At 35.3% G+C, this 20,607-nt stretch overlaps 1 protein-coding gene across 1 annotated transcript in view; it reads right to left on the bottom strand.

Moving 5' to 3' along the window:
• The window catches only part of KCNMB2 (potassium calcium-activated channel subfamily M regulatory beta subunit 2), a 329,861-nt gene that overhangs the window by 42,838 nt on the left and 266,416 nt on the right, over positions 1–20,607 (bottom strand). The window lies entirely within an intron of this gene.

Below are 20,607 nucleotides of genomic sequence, written 5' to 3'. Positions count from 1 at the left end.
TCACAGTTGTTTATAAAGCTCTGTTTGTATCTAGAGTCACAATCTTAGGTTTTCTAGTTTAGTGTCAGTCTTATAGTCATTCCAAGTTGTCACCTCTAAAATAAAAATCCCATTTATTTGTATGGTTTTACAGTCTGAAATAAATTATATTTTCCCCCAAATTTTGTTTTCTTTGATGCTGACTGCTACAAAATTTTGATTATAAATTATCCCTTTAAGGGGCTTCTATTGTTGCTAAAGCTGTGGGTTTTCCTCTGGCTGATAAGTCTTATTTGAGAAAATCGCAGCAGTCATGACTATAAAACTTCGGGCTCCTAGATGCTAGGTTTATAGGATTTGTTATTACTTATTACATAATAAATAACAAGAACTAGAATTCACATATCAAAGATAAAATGATATTTAGGGAAAAAAGAAAGAATCCTTGCATGGATGCATAGTCATGCAAAGTCAGACTTTCCTTTTGTTTGAGCATAATATTAATGGTAAACATATGAATGGAAATAATAGTAGTAACTATACACTAACTTAGCTATTTTTGTCAGGCATTCTGCATAAATTATATATGCATGTCATGAACTTTATAGTCCTATATCTAGCTATTCTCATAAACATAATACATATTATTCTATTCTGAATTATTCTGGATTATAATGAAACTTCTATGAGACTGAGGTTTTATTTTTATCACATTTAGAAATGTGATAACTTAGGCTTCAGACCACTGGCTGCTTTCCTACAATTCTCACTTTCCCTTCAGAAAGATACATTATGATCTGACCAGGGATTTTCAAACTGTAATGTGAAAATAAATTACTTAGGTGTCTGGTAATAGTGCAGATTCTGATTCAGTGGGTCTGTGGAGGGAGTAGAGGTTCTATATTCCTACCGAGTTCTTTGCTGATGCTCCTGTCTCAGTTCGGCAGATAGCATTGTCAGCCAGGGCGTGGCACATGTGCTCAAGTGCTAGATTGAAGGCCCAATCCCGTCACTAACTTTTGTGAGTTGTTAAATCATTGTGTGGTCTTAAGTAGTTAACTTTTCTGGGCTAGGGTTTAGTTTTGTAAAATATGCTACATGAAGAATTTGAACAGATAACATCTTAGGTTTATTATTTCTGAAATGTTGTGATTTATTTTATTTCAAGTAATATTTTTGGGGGGTCAATGATCTCCATTTCAGTGCTTGAGTTCTATGCTCAATGGTAATCAGAGGTGCCATGTTTTGTGAGGGATTGAATCTGGGATTTCCATATGCAAAGAATGGCTCTAGTCTTTTGATCTTTACTACATTAAATAATAAATCTAAGCATATTCTAAATTATAATGTCCTGCCTTTCTGGGAATAGATATTCTTCTATAATCCTGAGCTCTGCTTAAAAGATCTATATCATAAACAGAAGTCTTGGGAAATGACAGGAGTTTTATAACTAATATAGAGGCAGAAATTCTTATTTCTATACTGGATCTTTTAGGTTGAATGATAAGGATAAAAAAAAATCCAGCTGAATGGATGCTCCAGACTACTTTAGAAGTCTAAAGTAGTCTAAAGCCTACTTTAGAAGATCTAGAAGTATGTAAAGTGTGAGTTTAAAACAATTGCTCTAAAACATATCAAATAGAATATAGACTAATACATTAAATACAACCATTTTTCAGAAATAGGATTAATATAAGTTGAATAAATTATTTCATAAGAACAAGAATTGGCCTCAACATTTATGAATTTAACATTGGTGTGCTATCAAATTCATTTTTAAAAATATATTTTTTACTTTATTAAAAAACTGTGTATCAACTTCTATCACTAACCCCCCCATCTCCACTCCCTTCACCTATTCCTGACACTGTGATAGGCACAGTACACAGTCTGGTGCCTGTAGCTTTGATAATATGTTTTCAATATTGTTGAGTTTGTGCTTGGACATATAGCTAAACCACTTTTCCATATCATCAGCATAACCAGTGACCTGACCAATCCCTTTTCTACCATTACTTTCCTTTCTTATCTTCTTTCCCACCTTGATTTCTTTCCTTCTTTGTCCTCCTCCCTAATCTTTGGAGTCAAGGGACTCCAAAGGGGGGATCTAGGGACCCTCCCTTTATTACGTTATATTTACTCATTTAGTTAGTCTATATACCACAGTTAAATGAGCTCATCTTCTGTTTGTCCTTATTCTTCTGTTGACTTCACTCAAGATAATATCTCCCAGTTCCATTCAGGTTGCAATAAATTGCATGCTTTCATCGTTTCTTAGAACTGCATAGTATATTCCATTGTGTGTATATACCACATTCTCATAATCCATTCATCTATCATTGGACACCTAAGCTGATTCAATCGTTTAGCTATCAGATTGTAGTTGGAGAATTCTGTTCACCCTAGCTAATCCTCAAAAATGAGAGGGATATGTTATAGGTGAAATGGCACAATTTAAGTCTAAGTTAAGCAGTTAATTATGGAGTTTTCCTGTTTATTTATTTATTTTTGAAAATATTTATTTATTTCTTGAAAGAATTGTGAATTCAGTGAAGTATAGGATACTTTTAAATTGTATCATTATAGTGCCCTTGCTCTGTTGCTTTAAGATGATACAGAAAAAGGGAGATAAAGGTTATATTTATTCTAATTAACTCTCTAAAGCTTATTAAAATGGACTTAATGATTCCTAAATTTATTTCAGTAAGTGACTTTGGACTTTCTCTACCTTGTTTTTTTTCCTGAAGACAAATTATTCTTTAAAATATGTTAAGTTGACTGTTAATTAAAAAAGAAAGGAAGTAAGTAGTTGCTTTAAGAATGACAGTATAAAGGTTCATTGGAGGTTTAAAATTTTTTTCAGGCTTTAAAGAAATGGCCAGAATATGTTAATGAAAGTTGATTTGGTTACTCTATTTAAACTTAAAGTAAGCCCTGAAAGCTCCTTAATTATCTGAATGCTGCTCCCTTTACATTTAATTTGAATATGATATGAAAAGTGATGAAGAATCCCCACCCTCAAGAGCACTCTAACAAAACATACTTGGTAATCTTAGCATGAAACAAAGTTGGTGTTAATGGTTGCAAAGGATGTGGTGAGAGGAAGAAACCTAAATTAAATTTTGTCAATAAGTTACCTAGAACTAGGGTGCACTTGGCAGAGCCACGGCTATGGCAGCAGATAGAATTCGCTTTTAAAAAATATTTATTATAGCACTGTTGTTTACTAAGTTGTTCACAAAACAGCTATTTCAGGTATCAAATGTTGAAATCCCATCACCATGTGACTTCTTTCTGTAAGAGTACCCAGTTTTCCACTTACCACCCTAGCCTTGCAGGCACAGATTTACTTCATGTTGCTTGTTACAGCACAAAGGCAATGGAATTTTCAAAACTTAGATAAATAAGGGTTGATTTGTAATAGTTGCTGTATCTCTCAATGATATTACTAGTTATTATCTAAGAATTTATTAGGCTCTGGTTGGTGTTAGTTGAGCCTTCTGTGTTACTACTGTTGAGGCTCACTGACATTTGGTGTTCTATGCATCTTTCCTTCAAGATTTTGTGATCCTAGTACTGACACTACTATGAAATTTTGAGATATAGATATACAGTTGTCTCTCTCTCTACATATGTATATACAATTTATACACACACACACACACACACACACATATATATATATATATATATAATATATATATATAGTCCAGGCTCTATAGATCAGGAATGTACTGATGGCTTTGATGGTTAAGTTTGTGGAGTTGGGTCATTTCTGAAAGATGGTGTCAGGTGTAGCCTTGGGCTGCTTTGCATTCAGGCAGGAAGAAGAAGGTACCAGAGTCTACAAGGGAAGCCCAAACCTGTCTGCCAGGGAAAAGATGACAGCTATCATTTTCTTTTGGAGCTTAGTAGTGGAGCTGTTCCACTTTTCTCCTGGAAGATGATTGGTGTGAGCAATGTAGCTGGATTTTCTGGTGGCATGGTGTATGTGTGGTAGGGGCACTTGGAGATGATTATGCTCTTAACTTTGAATATATATATATATATATATATATATATATATATATATATATATATATATATATATGTATATATATAATTGCAGTGAGCACATAAAATTTATTTTAGGAATTTATAAAATCATCATTTTTCCAGTCCCTCTTACCCTGTGCTGGTTTCTACCCCCCATATTTGATCCCTTCTCTGCTTGCACCATTTCTATGAAGTCTTCTCTGACTCACCCAACAGCTTCCTCAACTATACCTAGTTTGTGGTATTCATTTGGCTAAAGCAAAACACTATTTTTTCTAGTTGTATGCAAATCTCCTCTCCTGCTGGGCTTGGCAATTTCCAGGACAGGCTGTGCCTTAAAATTTTTTTTTTTTTTTTTTTTTTTGGTTTTTGGGCCACACCCGGTAACGCTCAGGGGTTACTCCTGGCTATGCGCTCAGAAGTCGCTCCTGGCTTGGGGGGCCATATGGGACGCCGGGGGATCGAACCGCGGTCCGTCTCCTAGGCTAGCGCAGGTAAGGCAGGCACCTTACCTCCAGCGCCACCGCCCGGCCCCTACCTTAAAATTTTTATGGCACAATACAGGGAACACAAAGATCTTGGACCATCAATATACTGGCTAGAAAACACCATAATTGTTTCCTGAAATGAAGTTCAGAATGCTGGGTGAAATTACTATTTCCTTCTTAATTTTTGCTTAACTCAGAATGCTGTTCTTATTCCCTACTTCCTATATACTCTCTTTTTTATCCTCGAATGTTCCTCTGCTTTGTCTTTCTTTGATTTGGATAGAAAGTTTTTATTGCATGAATTACTTCAGTGAGGCTTTCTTTAGAAAGAGTAACATAGTCCAATGAAAAATGAGTGAGAGCCAATTGGTTTATTTGCCTCTTGGGAAATCTACTTCCAAGCTATGTAATTTTAGACAAATCAACTCTTTTGCTTCTTAGTTTCTTTAGCTACAAAAATGTGAATAATAATACTTGACACTCTGGGTTGCATGGAAGATAAATGTGACAATAGAGGCAAAAGTGTCTAAGGTAGATCAAGGCACACACTCAATTCTAATTGACTCTTCCCCATCCTCAACCTCCCCACTCCATTATTCTTGTTAAAAGCAATTTTGCTATTTATGAAAAAAATCAATTTAATTGCATTGTACTTATACATTGAAACTATTGATTTTTACCCCTATGGGTCAGTGCTATTCAATAGAGAATAATGTTTTTCTGAGCTATTGAGATAATAAAATCTGAGGCACTTGTTCATTCACATTAAGATGATAGCCATTGTGAGTAAAGGAGCATAATGATGGTTCCTGGGAAGTCTGGCCACACATTAGAATAATTTTTAAATCATACCAAGGGGACCTTCTGGTGTGAGTTTAGGTGTCTGATATTTTTCAAAAGCTTCCCAGGTGTCTCTAATGTGTTGTCAAGGTGAATTCTGCTTTACCTAGGTTTATTTCTTTCTGAATGTTTTTCTTGCTTCTAGAAGCTATAGTTGGTGAGTCAGTGCTTTGACTTCTCATTTCCTACCAGTGAGAGGCCTTGAGGTGACCGAGTAGGATTGGAGGAGGGAATGAGCAAATCAGATGCAAATTTCTCTTGTCAGTGGCCTTGAGTTATGCATATGGGGTACTCTTAATGCACTCTGCTTTATGAAACAGCAAGCAGCAGCCAATGAAACTATTTAACACATAATTACATGCCTAATCTTGCATATAATTATAATGCTAATGACATCACAGCAGTGACTGAAAAGGTCATTCTAAACACAGATATTTAGGAATATGTCTAATATAGGAGTTGTCATCTTTGCAGACAGTATATACACTTATATATATGCTTATATATACTTATGTATACATATACTATATATATTTCTCCAAGATTTGAGTTGTTTTAAATTAGTGATTTAACAAGTTGACACTAGATGTTAATTAAACTACATTCAAGTGTGAGCCACCAGTGGTACACAACAGATCCAATGTGTTAATTTAGGAAACACTGATACTTTTTATTAAGTAAAATTTTAAGTGTCTTTGATACACATTTAACAAGACTTATTATTTGTTTTTTGTTTTTGGGCCACACCCAGCGATGCTCAGGGGTTACTCCTGGCTGTCTGCTCAGAAATAGCTCTTGGCAGGCACGGGGGACCATATGGGACACCGGGATTTGAACCAACGACGTTTGGTCCTGGATCAGCTGTTTGCAAGGCAAACACCGCTGTGCTATCTCTCCGGGCCCTAACAAGACTTATTAAGTGACTTTTTATGCCAGGTATTGTCCTGAGTGTTGTTAGCACCAAAGTACCTGTGCCTGCTTCTAAGGAATACAGAGATCGTAAAGGAGTTAGAATAACAAATAGAATTTCATGTTCTATTACTAGATACCAGAATTGCTCTACAGGTTCTTTGGTGCCTCAGTAATATTTCCAATAGTGACTTGTCTTTCTACATCATATTTAACTTCTCACAATGTGCTATTGCTTTTTATTTTATTTTCTAAAAATTCTTTATCCCCTCAACTCACAGGACAAAGCTTTCATGGCTCTCTTTCTGACTCTATCCACTTTTTCTTTTTATTATATTTTTTTTATATCTTTTTTGTTTTGTTTTTGTTTTGGGGCCACACCTGGTGGCAGTGCTCAGGGCTTACTCCTGGCACTGTACTCAGGACATACAGAATGCTGGGAACTGAATTTGAGTAGGCTAAGTGCAAACAAATAATTTACTCAGTCTGTTCTCAATTTGGTTCCACTTTTTTGAATTTCTACTTCTCTATCCAACCCTTGAGTAATGGCATCCCTTGTGGTATTGTCAAGTATTACTGAATAGTCACTTGACAATGCCCTAGAAGATGAATGTAAACTCTTTTCTGCCTCAATTTGATGCCTGGGAGATTATGTATCTGATCCTTTTGCTGCCAGTTGTAGAAGTAAATTAATTTATTGCTGAACTTTATAAACTCTTTGACAAGAATCAAATAAGAGCAAATTAAATATCTGAATCTTGATTACAAACAGTGTTTTGTAGATGGGGAACATGCGTGAGCTTCTTTTCTGAATTTGGGTGTGGGAGCTGTTTGTTATTCCGTTACATTTGTAGGCCAGCTGTTGTTCATGAAATCGGGATTTCGGTTTCATAGTTCAAGTTAAGTAATGTGCCTGTCCTTCAGTCTGCTGGTGATTTGGATCATTGGATCCAGCAATTCAGAAATTCTGGGTTCCTTACTCTATCTCTAATTAACTATATAACCGAAGGTAAAATACTTCCCTTTCCCCACCCACCCATAGTGTTGTTACCTGTAAAAGGATGACTATGGCATTAAATTCTTTTAGAATTGATTCATGTGATTCTATTTATGCAGGAAATGTTTACTAAAGTTGTAGTCAGTTTATTGAAGTCACTTTGTTGGGAGCTGAGGATATATTGGTGAATGCAACAGAGAAGACCCTTTTTATGGATTTTATATTCTGGAGTAGGAGACAAATTGATGAGAGAAGTGTAAGGGGTATCTTTAAATATAAGGTGCATATGCATATGCATATGCACACAAGGAAGTTGTCTTTGCATCACATCTACAGTCATAACAGCTCTCAGAAATGACTGCAAGGCTTAGTTGAAAGAGCTTCAAAATTAGTTGCAGATTGAAATTTGAGTTCTGCAATGTACTACTTTTGTAACCTAACTAAATACATTTTTAAATCTCTCTGAACTTCATTTTCTTCCTCAAGAAAATTGGACTACTCACAGATATCATAAAATATTTCTTTGTAGGTGATTTGTAATAATGTGTAGTATTGAGTAGGCACTCAGTAAATGTCAGTGAAGATTCTAGTACAACTTCAAACTCCCAGTCCTGTCAGTCAGCCATCTCAGTACTTAAACCCTTCTGTTTGATTCTTTTCCCAAAAATTCTATGCAGAATTGGAAAACACATTTCAACATGGTCTTAATTAGTCCACTATTCCATAATTCATTCCTTAATGAGCTTTTCAAGTAGATAATCACAAATGATGTTCATTTTGATCCCTTCCATACTACATATTGAAAACCACTTTAATTGTTCAGCATTCACTCTTTTGGGCATCACACATGCACAGCTGGTGTGAGAAAGCAGCTCATAACTCACAACTCCTAGATTCGTACAAATGACAGTTTTATCCCGAAACCATCCATCTCTTCTCTGTGCATGCATTTAATCTTTGCTTTATTTCAAAATCAAGGGAGGTAAACTATAAGAAGGGCTTTTTCTAGAGAAGAATCAGAAATGACAGTAATAAACATAAAGGTATTAGGTACTTTCTAAGCAATATAAATTGAGCGTTTTTATGCAGTATTTCATATAATTCTAACAATAACTCTTAAAAGAGGTTTTATTTACTGGAAAAGGAAACAGATGATCATAAAAATAAGGCCATAGATTTATTAAATAACAAATTCAGAATGCCATTCTAAATCTGCCCAACTCTGAAACTTAAGCTCTCTTAACCTGTACATATTTTACTAGGCAAACTAAGTACCAAAGTCCACATCAAAGGAATAATATTAAATGATGGTTTAAAAATCAGCTTTTTGGGGCCAGAGTAGTAGCGCAGTGGTAGAACATTTGCCTTGCACGCAGCTGACCCAGGACAGACCTCGGTTCGATCCCCAGTGTCCCATATGGTCCCCCAAGCCAGAAACAATTTCTGAGCCCCTAGCCAGGAGTAACCTCTGAGTGTCACTGGGTGTGGCCCAAAACAAATGAACAAAATCAACATTTTTTTCTTTATCAAATATTACAGTTTCAGGGTAGAAAGGCAAACATGCATGGCAGAATAATATATCAGCAATGAAAGTGAGGAAGAAAGTTTAGTAGTGACAAGAATGGCAAGAAAGTAATCACGGTGTTTAAATAAAGAAATAAAAAAAAAGAAAACTGAGGATGTGGTAGCCCAGAGCACTGCATGCTTAAATGAATGAGCGAATTAAAAAAAAAAAAAAAAAAAGGCAAAAAAATCCTAACACAAGTTTCACTTCTTATTAGCACTGTGGTTTGAAACAACACATTTCCATCTCAATTTCCCTTTAAAAAAAACAAAAGTAGTACGAATATTATATTCATTGTAACTTTTCAAGTTTTAATTATATGTGCAGTGCTTTTTATGTTATAATATAATATACTTGAGTATATGCAAGTTCACATATCTATCTGTAAATATAAGGATTCTAATATATGAAAAGTCCAACATGATAGGAGTGAAGTCCATGCTATTAAGTTATTATTCTCAAAACGTATTAATTAATTAAATATATATGTATATGTATATATATTCGAATTGGTATAAATATTCACACAGTTAAATATACTCAGAGATATCTGTAAATGCGACTTTTAATTAGACCTGATACTGCTCTGTGCTTTCTTCTTTCTGGCTCTGTGCTCAGGGATCACCCTTGACTGTGCTTAGTGGGACCATATGTGGTGCCAAGGATTAAATTAGGGTCAGTTACATGCAAGTCAAACACCTTAAATGTTGAACTATCTATCACGTTCCATGAGTTTTAATTTCTCATGATGAGAAGAACAGAGAAACATTAAGTCATGATGTGTGAAAGTGTTTATTGCCCTCTATTATTAGAGAAATGTAAATAAAAACATGCTGGGAACAGGGGTGGAGGGAGGACAGCACTGGTGGTGGGAATGGCCCTCATTCATTGTCACTATGTACCATAAACGATGCAGTGAAAGATTTGTAATGCACTTTGGCCAAAATAAAAATTAAAAAAAAAAGAAAACAATGATGAGGTAGCATCTCATGTAAAGGAGAATGGCATATATCAAATAAAGATTGGAAACTACTAATATTTCTGGAAATGAAAGTGGTAAAATAAAAAGAATCCCTCATTCACAGAGGAATGTTGTCTGGTTCAGCTTCTATGGAAGACAATATTAAAATTTCTCAAAAATGTAAGGATAAAGTTCCCATTGGACCCAGAGTTTCTACTTTTTGGCATTTATCACCGAAGTATAAAAACATTAACTCAAAAAGATTCAAGCACTCAATGTTCACTGCAGTGCTTAGTACAATATCCAGTATTTGGAAAAATCACAAATTTCCAGTGACATTGAGTGGATAAAATTTTTTGTTATATATATACACAAAGAAATAATATGCAGCTCTAAGAAAAAAATAAAACCACTATTTGCATTTTGGACTGTGACAGATTTTTGTGTGTTGATATGGTAACTGGCTACTTTGTTTTATTGATTTATTTATTGTTTCTAGGAACCTTTTGTAGATTCTGTGAGATCTTCTGTGAATATTATCATGTCATTTGCAAATATCAAGCTTGACCTCTTTTCCAATTTGAATTTCTTTTATTTCTTTATCTTGCCTAGTTACTGTAATTAGGACTTCTAAAATTAAATTGAATAAAAGTGGATATTCTTTGTGACCAGTTTCAGAGAGAGTGTTTTCAGTGTTTCACTCTTAAGAATGATACTGGCTGAAAGCTAAATGGATATAGATGTCCATTACTATCTTGAGGAAGGTTTCTTTTTGTGTGTGTGTGTGTGTGTGTGTTTTTGGACCACATCTGGTGACACTCAGGGGTTACTCCTGGCTATTCGATCAGAAATCACTCCTGGCTTGGGGGACCATATGGGACTCTGGGGGATTGAACCGCAGGTCAGCTCAGATAAGGCAGATGCCTTACAGCTTGCATCACTGCTCTGGCCCTTAAGGAAGGTTTTGCTTTTATCATGAGTGGATGTTGGATCTTGTTGAATTCTTCATCTTCATTGATTGATATGATCATTTGATTTTTATCTTTCCTTTAATGAATGTGAAGTATTACAATAATTTCCATAAGTTAAACCACCCTTTTATGCCTATATGAAATGAACTTGATTTCTTTGATATGCTATTAAATTTAGTTCATCTTTTTTGTTTTTGTGAGGCCATACCTGGTGGTACTTAGGGCTTACTCCTGGTTCTATGCTCAGAGATCATTCCTGGTGTAACTCAGGGGATCATATATGGGGTGAGTATTAAATCTGGGCTAGTCGTGTTGTTCAGTTTATTAATATTTTGCTGAAGATATTTGCATTGAAGTTCATCAACAAAATTGGTCTGAAAGTTATTTTTCTGAAAGTATTTCTATCAGTCTTGGGTATTAATGTAATGTTGGCTTCATAAAAGCTGTGATGAAGGATTCCAGTTTCTTCAATACATATTTATATGTAATATATATATATATATATTGCTTTGGGGATAAACCCTGTAGTGCTGCTTAAGTTTTACTGGCTTTGCATTCATGGCTCACTTCTGGTAGTGCTCTGGACCATATGGGGAGCTAGGGATTGAACACAGGTTGGCAGTGCTCAAGGTAAACATTCTATTCACTGTTCTATTATTCTGTCCCCATGTTCTTAGAGTGGATTCTAAATTACTGCTTCAATTTCCTATTTTGATTGGCCTGTTTAGGTTTTCTATTTTCTCCTCATTCAGTTTTGGCATGATTCGAAGAATCTGTCCATTTCTTCTAGGTTCTCCAGTTTAATTTGTTCAAAGCAACCTCATTATATCTTGACTTTATAAACCTTCTATTGTAACTTTTTCTTTTTGCTTCTTTTCTTATTTATTTGGGCATTTTACCTCTTTTTTCCTTTTCTAAAGAAGAGATGCTTCTTGATTCTAATTAGTTACAAGGACTCTTTTTATTTCTTTCTTAATTTCCTTTTTTGATTCTGTTGGTCTTTAGCAGTATGTTGTTTAGTCTCCAGGTGTTGAAGCTTATTGACAAACTTGTTTTTTTTGGATTTTGAGCTACACCCGGTGATGCTCAGAGAATACTCCTGGCTATGCACTCAGAAATTGCTCCTGGCTTGGGGAACCATATGAGACATTGAGGGATCGAACCACAGTCCATCCTGGGTCAGCCCCATGCAAGGCAAACGCCCTACTGCTGCACCATTGCTCTGGCCCCTTGACAAACATTTTTATAATAAATATTTATGTCTACGACACTGTGGTCTGATAGAATTCTTGGTATGAATTTTTATTCAAAGAATTATGTATGGTTGAGTTAAATTCTAGTACATGAAGAATGTACTACATATGTTAGAGAAGAATCTGTGTTTAGCTCTTGGGGGAATGGATGGCCCTATATCCCTATATATATTAATTAATTCCAGTTCTCTAGTTCTTATTTAGGACTCTTATTCTATTGTCTTAATATAAATTAAATAGTCCTAGTGTTGATGGGAAGATGGTGAAGCCTTTCTGGGCTCCACCCGGCAACCGCAGCCCTTATAGTCTGGCAGGTCTGAAGGTTGCAGGGAGAGGGTGGAGAGATTCACAAAGCAGTCAGATGAAGTTCCAGGAGTCAGCCAGCTTTATTTTATGGACTTTACTGCCATGCACAACCTCCTCACAGGGCCTCTTTATACTAAGCCTTTTCTTAACAGCTACTTCTCTACTACTTCTGGCTCTCTCAGCCTCAGTCTCCCTTTCAGCTGCTTTTTCCAGGATTCCTAACTGGCTTCCCTTTGGTGAAGTTACTGCTGCTGCTTCTTTGATGATGCTCAATTGCTAATGCTGAATCTGATGTTGAATCTCTGATGATAATGCCTCTCATAGACTTCTCTCTCTAACTCTCCTTATTCCCTCTCCCTCCCCCCTGCAGACTTCTCTACCCACCCATTCTTCTTCTTCTTCTTCTTCTTCTTCTTCTTCTTCTTCTTCTTCTTCTTCTTCTTCTTCTTCTTCTTCTTCTTCTTCTTCTTCTTCTTCTTCTTCTTCTTCTTCTTCTTCTTCTTCTTCTCCTCCTCCTCCTCCTCCTCCTCCTCCTCCTCCTCCTCCTTCTTCTTCTTCTTCTTCTTCTTCTTCTTCTTCTTCTTCTCCTCCTCCTCCTCCTTCTTCTCTTCTTTTCTTCTTCTTCTTTCTTCTTTTCTTCTTCATCTTCTTCTTCCTTCTCTTCCTCCTCCTCCTTCTCCTCTTTCTTCTCCTCCTCTTTCTTCTCCTTCTCCTTCTCCTTCTCCTTCTCCTCCTCCTCCTCCTCCTCCTCCTCCTCCTTCTTCTTCTTCTTCTTCTTCTTCTTCTTCTCCTCCTCCTCCTCCTCCTCCTCCACCTCCTTCTTCTAGCTTTCATGGGTTAGTCCTGACTATGCTCAGAAATTGCTCCTGGCAGGCTCAGGGGACCATATGAGATGCTGGGATTCAAACTACTGTCCTTTTCATGCAAGGCAAACGTCCTACCTCTGTGCTATCTCTCTGGTCCCTAGTTCTTATTCAGAAGTCTTATTCTTTAACTGATAGTCTATCTGACTGATCTGTCTATTGATAAAGTATTGGAGTATTTCTATCAATGTGTCTCTTTAGGTTTGTAAGCAAAAGGCTTATAAACTTTTCTGACTTTAAATTTGATGCATATATGTTGATATAAGTTAGTATTTCTTGATATCTTGTTTAGGTATCCATACCTCCAGTCTACTCTTTTCAAAAGAGACAAAGATCTTCAAGTATTTAGGGATCAAATTTACCAAAGATATGAGTGACCTATGAAAATTTAATTTATGTAGAAGAGCTATGAGATGACTTTAAGAAATGGAAAAATATCCTATTCTCATGGATTAGAGGAATCAATATTGTAAAAAGGATCATCTTACCTGAATTATCATCTAAAAGCAATACCCATCTAAATTCACATAACATTTTCAAGGACTTAGAACTTTCTTAACAAAGTTTTTATGAAATCATGAGAGACTCTGTATAGCCAAAACCATATTGAGAAATAAAACATTGCGAGATATCTCATTATCTAACTTGAAACTATACTATAAGTTATGCTAATTAAGGTACTGGAATAAGTATAAACTCTGATCAATAGATATGAATCAAGTAACCAAAGATAAATCATCAGATCTATGGCCAGCTACTTTTCAACAAAATTCAGTGTACATGGAGTAAAGATAGTTTCTTCAAAAATAGTTATGGCAAAATTGGATAATCAAATGTAAAATAAAAGTGAAGCTGTATCCATATCTCACAACTTACACAAATGTTTTGTGAACAATATTTGTGTACAATATTTGTACATAATACAACAGATAGGGACCAGAGCGATTGTACAGTGGTAGGGTGTTTACCTTGCACGTGGTTGCCCAAGACGGACCTAAGGTAGATCCCCAGTGTCCCATATGGTCTCCCTTGCCAAGAACAATTTCTGAGTGCATAGCCAGGAGTAAATCCTGAGCATCACTGGGTGTGGCCCCCAAAACCAAAAACAACCATCAGATAAGTGTTTAATATCCAAGATATATAAGGGACCCAAAAGATCAACAACTAAAAACCAAAATTTCTATCAAAACTGAGTAGAAGAAATGAGTATAGTGTGCATATATCTTCTTGAGTGATATTTGTTATGGGACAAACAAATATCACTCAAAAGGATATATGTACACCATTATTATTGCAGTAGTTCACACAATAACTAGATCATGGAATATTCTATAGGTGGTCATATGACCAATGACAGAGAAGAGGATGATGAAAATGTGATACATCTATCTATCTACCTATCTATCTACCTATCTATCTATCTATCTATCTATCTATCTATCTATCTATCTATCTATCTATCTATCTATCTATTTATCTATCTATCCTCCATCTATATCTATTGATCTATTTGTCTCTGTGTTGATCTACCTATCTTTCTATCTATCTATAATGGAATACTACATATCTGCAAGGAATGATAAAATAATAAAATTTACTGCAACTTGTACAGAACTGGAGGATATCATGTTAAGTGAATTAAATCATAGAAAAATAATTTTTAGTCTTACTGATCTGTAAAAATACAATAGAGGGAATACCTAGATTATCCTGGTTCAATATACTGTAGAACTGAGGATAGTTAAACAAAATTGTGAATTTCACTACAACAGGGATGAAACTTGGGGAATCATGTTAAGTAACTAACATATGTCAGAGGAGGGCAAATTTTAGATGATCTCACATATCCAAGGAATATAGAGAAACAAAAAATGAATTAGTTTTAATGGGTACATAACTTTGTATATTAATATTAAATTAACTATTAATAGATTAATGGAAATTAATTACATAGCTTTGCACACGAATACTACATTAGCTAATGTGATAATATCACCTCAACTAAACTATACTAAAACTAAGAAGTATTATCTAACATACCTATTATGTTAAATTAAATCAATTATTCTCACTAAAGGGATTTGTAATAGAATTTGGAAAGATCATGGGTACTAGTATTTTAAAGCTAGAAAAGACATCAGGAGATAACAGGAGAACTCCAAGTCAAGTACCAAGTACCAACACATGTCTCTGTTTTGTTATCTTGAAAAGCTTTACTAATTGTTATTTTGTTTTTAGGTTTTGGGGTCATACCAACAGTGCTCAGGAATCATTCCATAGAGAATCATATGTGTTGCATGTGATTGAGCCACGTGTAAAGTAAGTGCTTTAGTAACTTAACTCCTGAACTATATTGTCAGCCTGGGAATGTTCCTTTATAAGGCTGAAGGTAAATTGGTGTAATTAAAAATGTAGGTTTAAAGAAAAACCATTACTTTTTTTAAACACTGTGATTACAAGATTGCTCATATACAGTTTGTTATTTTTTCACAATTGCAAAGTTGTTCATAATTGAGATTCAGTCATACAATGTACAACACCCTTCACCAGTGCACAAGTGTCCCCTAGTTTCTGTCCTGCCCTCCCCCCTGCCTGCCTATAGGGCAAACAATTCTCTTCTAATTCTCTTCTCTTTCTGTTTCTCCTTCTCTCTCTCTCTCTCTCTCTCTCTCTCTCTCTCTCTCTCTCTCTGTAATCACAGGTATTACAATACAAAAGTCCTCTCTCTCTGTAATCACAGGTATTACAATCCAAAAGTCACTAAGGAAGCAAGGAAAAATGCCAGATGCAATGATTATTCAGTTGTTGAGGAAACTAAGTAATCCAGTGAGCTAATTCAACTCATATATCTATCCTTAAATAGTGACAAAATCTTAAAAGAGGCATCATGGATCAAGAAGGCAGATGGACTCACTTTTCTCTCTTATTTTCATTCTCTCTTTGCTATATAACAAGTGATACTAATAAATACTCTAAATCCCAAGTTATTTACTTGCAAAAACAAAGGCTATAATATTTGTCTCCAATCATTATTTTAGTATTAATTGAGAAGCCACGTTAAATTTCATAACATTATTGGTAAAAAATAATGTTAATTTGTCTTCAAAAAGAACTCATCTGCTTTCCCAGTCCAACTTACTATCAAGATTCAGAAAGATGATCTTGTCTACAGTAGAAAAAATTTGCCAATGAATACAGAAAAATAAATAGACACGGTCCAGTAAGAAGCATTTATTAAAGATGTTTCATATTATAAGATGTTAAATCCACAGAAATAAGTGAAATAATGAGCTGCCTATTCCCCGTGCCTCATTTATTCACTTACCAAACTCATATATGTGTTTTCCAACTATTTCTCAAATACCACTGTCCAATAAAAATATATAAGCCATATGTATTTTTAAATTTTAAAAGTCAAATTAATAAAGAATAAAACAGAAATGATCATGACATATTTTACTTAACCTAATTTATACCAAGTATTATTAAAATATTCAATAATAATTTATTAATAGCATAACTCATGGTATTTTAAATGCAAGGCTTTGCAAATAAATGCATGTTTTACTCTAACAACATACAGCAAAGTAATGAGTTACACCTGAAGGGCTAAGTAAGCACATATGGCTAATGATCACTATTTTAGAATTTTTTAGAATATATCTTTTGTAATTACATAAAGTTTTGCAGCAGTTAAAAATGCCACAAATAACATAATTTTCATGTACTGGGTACTGCATTTTGAGATAGCAGTATATATTGTAATATATATAGATATAGATATATAATATTTAACACAGGCAGTGTTTGTTGTTGCCACCCATATTATAGATAAAGAAGCTGAGCCTGATAAGTTAATTTTCCCACCATCATTAACAATTTAAATATGGTATCTAAGCTCAATTGTTTTAACTCCAGTATCTATCATGCTACTTGTTTTAGATACTTGAATAGTGTTCCAACTGGCTGGCTTACCATATAACAGGACATTTTGATATGGCTGTGTGAACATAGCCACTTTAAATTGTAATGCCATTATTTTATTGTTATTATCAAGTAATTTGTGTGATTTATATCTCTGATCTGCAACTATCTTTGAACTTAATTTTGTCATCACCGTTATGAGGACAATCAAAACCCTCATTCCATTCCTGAGTAATTTTTGATATGTAAGAGTGGAATAATCTACTGGAATGTAATAGGAGCTTAGAATAAGTCAATGTTGCTGACAAAAATGCCAGTATTGTCCCTAAAAGGAATGAAAAAATCCATAGCAAGAAATATTAGTTTCAGATCCTGGGAAGGAAATATGCAAGATGAATAGTATTTCACAGCAAGACACCTATCAAAGATGATTTCAGATAATTTAAAAAGTGTTTAGAGAAAGATTTGAAGTTGAAACAAAAATAGAACTGTCAAAATATAAATCGGGGTAACAAATAAAACAGATACATAAACAGAAAGTATGTTTGATTTATTATTTCAGAGCAACATTAAAAAGACTTAGTTGCCCATTATTAGAAAATGCTACTAGTAAAGCACATTATTTCATTGAAAATATAGGGAAATAATAATGTATTCTACATTTCCTCTTTTAGTCAAAGTACTGTGAACCCAAATAGTAAAGTTTTTTTTAAGTTTTTACTTATAGAAGCATTTCACTAAATTAATAAGAATGGTATGTTTGTATAAAACAGATATTATTTTTCAACTCTTATAAAACTAATGTCCCTAAATCTAGATCATCAATCATCATTTTCATTATAAAGATTGAAAATCACTATCAATTATAAATGAACTTTTACAACAAAATTCAAACTGGAATTTGATCAAACCCTGGTGTCACTGAACAATTTATAGAAAATAAAAGTGACAGAAAACATGTTAAAAAACTATGAAGAAATAATCAATAGCTGACTGTTTTGGTTTTTGGTTTATTCTTTTTTAATTCTTTTTGTATTTTTGTTGTTACTCTCCTATTATTTTTTGTTTTTGTTTGTTTGTTTGCTTTGTCTTGTTACCTTTTTCTTCTTTTATCCCTTTCTTCTTCTAAATGGATATTTAAAACACCTAGATGAACTCCTCCTAGTTTTTCTCTTTTTTGTTTGCCTTTTTTTTCTTCTCTTCTCCAAATCTTTTCTTATATCTCCAATAGAGCCACATTACTGGGATTACCTTGATCAGCCTCATAATTGAAGAAGGAAAAATAGATGGTACCAAGACCAGACAGTCGTATGTTCATTTGGTGGAAATAAAAATATGATCAGACTTGAATACCAAATCCAAAGTCAACAATAACAGAATCAATACCCAATCTACACCAAGCTTTACAGGGGGGGAAGAGTTGCACTAGCAATACTGGGGGTAAAGGAGAGAAATGTGGGATACATGCTGGGAACAGGGATGGAGGGAGGACAACAATGGTGGTGGGAATGCCCCTCATTCATTATCACTATGTGCCTTAAATATTACTGTGAAAGATTTGTAATTTACTTCGACCACAATAAAAATTAAAAAGAAAAATAAAAAAATGAGGCTGAGAAGATCTACAGACAGAAAAACCAAGGACTAATAAATAACCTATAAAATAAGATATAAAAGGAATCTATAATTAAAAAGAAGTTAAGTTATTGCTGACCAATTGCATAGTTTGAATTGTATTTAAATTTAAATGTATGAACTGTGAACAAAAAAGTCTGTTATGTTTTAAATCTTTGGATTTTTTTCTAGAAAAACATTTACTCAGTTTCCTTTTCTGCTTAAAATTTATCATTAACAATATTGTCTATAGGTAAACTAAAAAAGATGTTATGGGTTACAAGCACTTTATTTTATGAAGGGAAAAATAAAAGGTTTGGGGAGCCTTTCTTGAGGAAATTAAAACTGAGATACAAAGAACAAAAATACGCTAGAAAGTCATTTAGGGAAGGACATTTAAATAAACTGTGAACATTATGTGGGAGTTGGGGGGAGATTAAAGTCTCTTAAAACGTAGCCTCTTGAAGCTGTGTATGTATATTCTGTAGTGTGAAGAGCTATGAAAACCACATCTGGCAGTAATTGACCTTGGCAGAGTGGGAATCAGCATGACACTTTCCTTCTGCTCTCTAAGTATCACTGTAAGATAATGCTGTTGCTTAAATCAGTAATTATTTTTCCTCTCCTCTCCTCCCCTTTTCCTCCCCAATCTTCTCCTTTCTTCCCTTTCTCCATCTCCTCCCCTCCCCTTCTTCTCGCCCTCCCCTCCTTTCCCTTCCCTCTCTTACCTCCCCTCCCTCCCTTCCCTTCCTCCATCTTCTTCCTCCCTCCCTCCCCTCCTTACCCTTCCCCCTACCCTCCTCCTTCCTCCCCTCCCTTCCTCCCTCCCTCCTCTCCACTCTTCCCCCATCCTCCACTGCCCCATCCTCCCTCGCTTCCTTCCTCTCTCCCTCCCTTCCTCCCTTCACTTTCTCCCTCTTCTTCCTTCCTCCCTCCCTTCTTTCTCCTTCTTCCTCCCTCCCTCCTCTTCTTACCCTTCATCCTCTCCTCCCTCCCTCCCCTTCTTTCCTACCTTCCTCCCTTCATTACTCTTCTACCTCCTCCCCTGCCCCTCCCTTCCTTCCCTTTCTCCCTCTTCTTCCTCCCTCCCTCTCCTCTTTACCCTTCCCCTCTTCTCCCCTCCCTTCTCTTTTTCTCCCTCCCTCCTTCCTCCCTCTCTCCTTCCTCTCTCTCCCTCCTCCCTCCCTTCCTTCTTTCCTTCCTTTCCTTCCTTCCTTTCCTTCCTTCCTTTCCTTCCTTCCTTCCTTCCTTCCTTCCTTCCTTCCTTCCTTCCTTCCTTCCTTCCTTCCTTCCTTCCTTCCTTCCTTCCTTCCTTCCTTCCTTCCTTCCCTCCCTCCTTCCCTCCTTCCTTCCTACTACACAATGGTGCTCAGGGCTTTTTTCTTGGCTTGGAGCTCAGATATCAGTCATGGTGGCTATTGGGGAACCATATGTGGTGCTGGGATTAAATCTGACAAAGCTGTATGCAAGACAAGCACCTACTTGCTGTACTATCTATCACTCTAGCAGTAGTTCTTAATTATTTCTTCTTTTTGACATATAGTTTCCTGAACTCTGCTATAAGAGTATTCCCAGATGCTCATTGTCAGACTAACATAGGTTTCCTATTTGCAATAGACTTATAGCATTCTTTAATAGTACTGATGGTAGTGGTGTTGGGAGGAGTTTGGTAGCAGGTACTAGGAACCGACTTTGAGAGTTTATTAATAAGGATATCTAAAATGTCTAGTTCAGGTGTACAAATCCAGGTCAGAGAGCAAAGCGCAAGTACAAAATCTCATATCATGTGTTATATTTGTACACAAAGATTGGTCTTAGTGTATTGCCAAAGGTTAAAGGTATTTTTTTCCTTTCATACTAGCTTTCTACTGTTCTCAAGGTTTTAATCATGTGACTCTATGAT

The sequence above is a fragment of the Suncus etruscus genome, chromosome 6 (genome assembly GCF_024139225.1).
Source record: "Suncus etruscus isolate mSunEtr1 chromosome 6, mSunEtr1.pri.cur, whole genome shotgun sequence".
In the NCBI taxonomy this organism is placed as follows: domain Eukaryota; kingdom Metazoa; phylum Chordata; class Mammalia; order Eulipotyphla; family Soricidae; genus Suncus; species Suncus etruscus.
The sequence above is the reverse complement of the archived record's forward strand: the minus strand, read 5'-3'. Positions and strand labels throughout refer to the sequence as shown.